We start from the raw sequence: 6,105 nt of genomic DNA, 5'->3' as shown, positions 1-6,105 counted from the left end.
TCCATGATTCAACAATAAAGTGCTACAGTAATACACGCGCTAATAACGAATTAATTAGGCTTAATAAATTCGTCTCACGGTTTACTGACGGATTCTGTAATTTATTTTTTATTAGTATCCGAACACCACATGCGACACCCATATATGACACCCGATGTGACACCCTAAAATTTTACACCATGAACTAAACAAGGGCTGAAAGGATTTCTATTGGCGGCCACTAGCTGGGAGTATCCATTACACGGATTTTTGGCTATTGATGATGAGCCCTAAAAAGAAAAAAGAATAAAGATGGAGTAGTAGATTATATGTGTGTTTTAATAATTGGTTCATAATAAGGGAAGGTGATTCGCATTTTGAATGAATTTATGAGGTGAAGTACTAATTCAAAAAATTAGAAAAAATGTTGAACTAGGCGCTGGTTCTCAAATTACACTCAGAAGATATATGGTTGGGGAGACGGTCTCTAAAAATTGTAACAACCACTATGCAATTCTTTTTATAGCCAATTTAATGTTTAAATTAAATTTTGAGTTAGACACCTTTATTTTTATTTAAATTTAATATAATAAGTAGTTTGATTCTCTTGGTCATAAGGTTTGAAATCAGATATTTATTCCTTTATTTAAAAAATAGGCGCTTTGCTATTAAAAAATTGAATGTGATTTTTGTAATATTCTATTTGTACCCAGTCCTCACTATTACTTGAGTGTTAATGAAGCGTGGACAATTAGTACATAAATGCATGGTTCAAGTTTTGATAGGGAATTAAAACAACCAAGTTTTGACCATGATAATTTTTTAATGCCTCCATACTTTAAGTACAAGTTATAGTATCTAAACTTACGTACAAATTCACACCGCACGCCACACTCACGCACACACACATGTTGAACACAAGCTAAGCCTACTACTTCTATACCTAAAGACACACGTGTGGTTGAGAGGTGCTTGAAGATCGTCAGACTCCACGCGTGACGGGCATGGCACCTTGAACATTGTGGAATATCTGTGCTTCATGCTACAAAGAAAATGGGAAAAACCCTGGTGCGAACCAGCGTCGAGCGGGGCTCAAACCCAGACCGTGGGGGCTCCACTGAGCAATTCCCACCACTGCCTGACTTTTTATTCTACTGCATCTAGCCTATGAGGAATAGTTTAGATTTTATGTACCTTATGTTGGTAGTTAGATTTAGATTTGAGGGATATTTTAAGTTATTTTTTACGATAGTAAATAACATAATTTATATATTTTATATCATCTTTCACGAACGAAAAATATGGGTAATTTTAAAAACAAACACAATGATTGATTTGTATTATCTTTAACAATCGTGTAATTTAGATGCAAATTTAGGGATTATTTCAATTTTTTTACAGGTGTGTATATTTATGCAAGTTGAGAGGTTAATTTATGCATTTTTCGTATTTTTTGAATATTTTTTAAAAAATAAATCATGGCTATTTTGATGATGATAATTAGACGTCTTGTAAAAATGTTCACATTCGCCATTAGGAAATTAAATAGAATTTTAAGGATTTTATCTTTTTTCTAAGGCGTCTCATGAGAATTAATATGAAGTCTCTATTTAAAGCCTTAAAGTATATAGGTGGTATATAGGGCCATTTTGCATTAGCGTATGAATATTAGCCCCATGCATATTTGGATCCTAGACTAAAAGGTGCATATATGTTTAGTAATGAACTATTGGTCTTTGTTAGCTAGTTGTTGGCTAATGAACTACTCTCCGCTTCAAATTATAAGCCAGTTGTTGGCTAATGAACTACTCTCTATTTCAAATTATAAGTGTCGGTGTTTTGTAAATCGGACTAGTAAACTTATATGATTGTCGTGCTGCTCTAGGAAGACGATGGTAGTATCCAAAACGCATGAGAATTTATACTGGTTCAGGCCAAAGCCCTACGTCCAGTCTTAGAGATGATCGAGTGCGTATTCCTCTCTTGAATGCTCTGAAGTTCTTACAATAGGAGTGCAAGAATTGTAGAAGAGGAAGAAGAGCTACAGCTAGGAGACGGGCAGTCCGAAGGGAAGCTTCAGGAGCCCTGCTACGATGGAGAGTCAGTGAATGAGAAGAGGGACTCAGAATATCTGGAGAGGGTGCCCTGGCTGCCCTTATATAGAGTTAAGGCTAGGGCACATACAAAGGAGGAGGTTCTCCTGACCGAAGGGTCATGAGCCTGAGGAAGGGCCTAACTAACTTGGCTTGCAAGCTACACCGTCTTGTGGAGTACGCCTGGGTGTGGTTGTCGTCATCTTCTTATGGCCACATCGTGGCATGGTGTGGCATGATGCTTCTGTGCCGAACATGGTGGCACTGTAGGCACGGTGGTGATGCACCAGCTGTCCTGTGCGACGTGGTCTCTGCCGTGGTCTTCATCATCGTCTCTTGGTTTCCTAGGATGTCGTACAAGAGTTGGTAGCCGTCCCTAGGTCATCGATCGCCTGGTTGTCTTAAGGAGCTGAGGGCCACGATCCCGGTCGCTGAGGTCATGGTTCCCCACCGGTCTAGATGGCCTTCAAGTAAATGCCTTCATTGTGGATCCCATCCCATAGTGGGTAGGGATGTACACGCGTCTTGTCGGGCCATATCTAGCCAGTGGTCATCGTGCCCATCGTCACCGCCCTAGGGCAGTATTGTCTTATCCGAGCTGTGTGGTGCAGGGTTGGTGTCTGATCGGACCAAGGTGACTGTTGTTCCCTCAGCCCTTGCGAAGTTAGTGCAGCGTACCTGTCCTTCTCAGAATAGGCATACTTGGTGGGGCTCGACCTCTCCCCGTCCCTTCCAGGGGTCATGACAGGGGTGAGGTCATGTGCCTCTCGAGCATCATTCGGCTAAGACAGGAGGAAGAGGTCATGGCCAACCCTGGTCTTAGCGTCCAGCTTGGTTTGCTTAGCCCAGCTAGGCCTCAATTGTTGGCGCCTTTGCTAGCTGATGTATTACAGGCCGTGTGGCCTACTGACTAATCGATGCCTTGAGAGACCCTAGGGTTTTGACCCTGGTAGTAGCCCCGAGCATTTTTGCGATCACGAAGTGATTGTGAAAGCGCTAAGATGCATGCGCATTGAGCGTGGGTTCGTTGCCGTGGTGAAAGGATCTAACAATGCCTAGATGGGGGTGAATAGGCGTATCTAAAAATTAACTATAAATGCTAAGTTCAAATTAGTCAGTCAATGTCAGAAATTCTGACAGTTTGGGTCAGAACTCCCGACGTCGTCAAAAGTTCCGGCACAAACGTTAGAAGTCCCGACACCTACGTGAACTACAAAAGCAGTGCCAAATTTAACTTTGCGGATAAATAATCTTACAACCCCACTTCCTAGTGATTTGGTGAAGATGTTGGGCCACTCCCTTGATGCCGAAATGTCTCCAAACCGTAGATCGAGTCCAAACCCTAAAATGAAGTTCGGGAGAGAGAAACAAGCAAATACAAGTAATCTTAAGCAAACACAACAACAAGCACACAGGACACAAAGATTTATATTGAGGTTTGGCAACCCCACAAAGGAGCTCTTATGCCCTCATTGTTGAGGTGACCACAAAGGTCGGAGTCTCTTTCATCTCCTTGCCTCTCTCAAAGCAACCACAAAGGTCACTTGAGCTTTCCACTAAGAAATCAAGAGTAATACAAACTTTCCAAGGCTCTTCCACAAGATGGAAGCTCTTGGGCAATGCCTAGCTAGCTAGGGGCAAAGCCCCAAGAGTAATAGATGCAAATCCAACTGGCTTGATGAAGAAATTAAGTGCTCAAGCTTGCCAAAGTAATTCTCTCACTTAATCCACTCTCCTTTCACTCAAGACCCTAGGGGAATCAAAGATTGGAGCAAAGGAGAGAGGAGAGGGGTGCCTTTGTTGCTTGGGAGCTGTTGAACACGAGGGTTAGTGAGCTGTGAATGAGTCCATAATGGTTAGAAGTGAAGAGAGGGCTATTTATACTCATAGTAGAAATCTAACCGTTCAGATCTACGTTGGAAGTTCCGACGCAGATCTCAGGACTTCCGACCTTAACAGGAAACACTGTTCACACAGGGCCAGAAGTCCACATGAGCAAGTCAATGTCGGAACTCCCAACAAACATCAGGACTTCCGACGGTTGGGACTCCTGACGTACATCGAGACTTTCGATGTGCGCAGTCCGCCGGCCAGCAAAACCCCAGGTGTCGGGACTCCCGACTTGGGCCGGGACTTCCGACTGTCGGGAGTTCTGACTCATGTTGGGACTTTCGACGGCCACGGTCACCACGCAGGCTAAGTGACTGGGCGTCAGGACTTCCGACATGAGTTGTGACTTCCGACGATCGGGAGTTCTGGCTTACGTCGAGACTTTCGACGGCTACGGTCACCGCACAGGCTAAGTGACTGGGTGTTAGGACTTCTGGCATAAGTCATGACTTCCGACGATCGGGAGTTCTAGCTTACATCAGGACTTCCGACACCAACAGTCACCAAAAAATATTCTACGTGCTCATGGAGTGCTAGTGTCTCTCTTTTAGATTTTATTTTAATGCTTGAGCACTTTATCTTCCTCGGACCAACTAAGTTTGCATCCCTCTTTATAGTGCGGCGGATCCTAAACTCAAAAACAAAAATAAAACCTTTGGAGAGCGCTTTGAGTTTGTCCGCCTTTACAACTTCAAGAATTGAGGGATACCATTTCATCTTTATCAACTCTTTGAATCTTTCATGGGACTAATAGCTACGACATATCTCATTAAGATCATATTAGCCCTAATTTGGATGTCATCAATACGCCAAAACCCACATAGGGGGTAAATGCACTTTCAATCTCCCCCTTTTTGGTAATTGATGACAACCAACTTAGGCTTTTATAAGAATGAAAGAATTTAAAGCTTTTGAAACCCAAAATTTATGAAGAGCTCCCCCTTGATGTATGCATGAATTTGAATTTCAATTAGAATCATCTATACATGATTTGCATACATTAAGACAAAAGCCCCCCCCCTAAAATTTGCAATCCGTGGGGTGCAAAAAGTGTGTGTGAACAAATATATATCCATGAAAAGAGATGCAATATGACATATTATTTCACACAAGTAAAAGAGAATATGATGGCCAAGATTTCAAAGTAGAAACTTGAAGCAACACATGGCCATCCAAAATACATCCACCATCACAAGTAGAGACAAGCATAAGCTAATAAGGTAGATAGATAACCATTACTTGTCCTACAATCATGCATCACAAACACATATATAGTTGTCCATCACATGTTAGCCACACACGACATAGTTCACACAAGCTAAAGGTTTTAAAGTCTCAAAACTAAGTGACCAACTAACTTATTACAAGATAGATCAAAGCCTAACACTCCCTCTTTATCAACAAGTGCCAAAAGGGGTAGGCCGCGTGAAGAACCGACTACTCGTCCTCGTAGTCCTCATCATCATCTTGGTCACCATGATCACCACCATCGTCGTCGTCGTCATCATCATCCTCCTCCATGTAGTCCTCATCTTCTTTAGTAGCCTTGCTCTTGCCATGAGGGCAAGAAGCAGCATCATCCTCATATGCCACACAAGCACTGCTATTCCAAACGATAGAGCCTCTCTTGCATATCATGCTCATGTTGAGCACTAGCACAACATTGTCCAAACATGTAGGTCATGAGGAACTTGAACTTGTTGGGCTTCTTACCAGAGGAGGAAGAAGAGAGTGGCTCGGCACTAGAAGAGCGAGCAGTAGCAGCAGGTGGTGAACCACCACGATGAGAGCGAGAACCTGAAGCACCTTTGCCTTTGGCTGGGGCTACAGCAGCTTTCTTCCTCAGTTCTTTTACAGCTATGATAGATGTCTTGTTGGAGATCTTGAGGAGATTGTGTTGAGTGTCTATGGGGAACCGGATGCCGGACACTTGCTCAATCACATGCATGATGTAGGGGGCATAGGGAAGATGCCTCACAGGATCCTCAGTAGCATCATGTATCTTGTTCCAAATGTATTGGTTGATGGAAAATAGCTTAAAATCATCACCAAAGCGCTGAAGCACCTTCTAAGAATCATCATGAAGGAAAGTGGAGTCACCTCACTTTAGATACAAGATCTATCGTAGAATATTATTAAGGAC

Source organism: Miscanthus floridulus, chromosome 2, assembly GCF_019320115.1.
Source record: "Miscanthus floridulus cultivar M001 chromosome 2, ASM1932011v1, whole genome shotgun sequence".
NCBI classification, from domain to species: Eukaryota; Viridiplantae; Streptophyta; class Magnoliopsida; order Poales; family Poaceae; genus Miscanthus; species Miscanthus floridulus.
The sequence above is the reverse complement of the archived record's forward strand: the minus strand, read 5'-3'. Positions refer to the sequence as shown.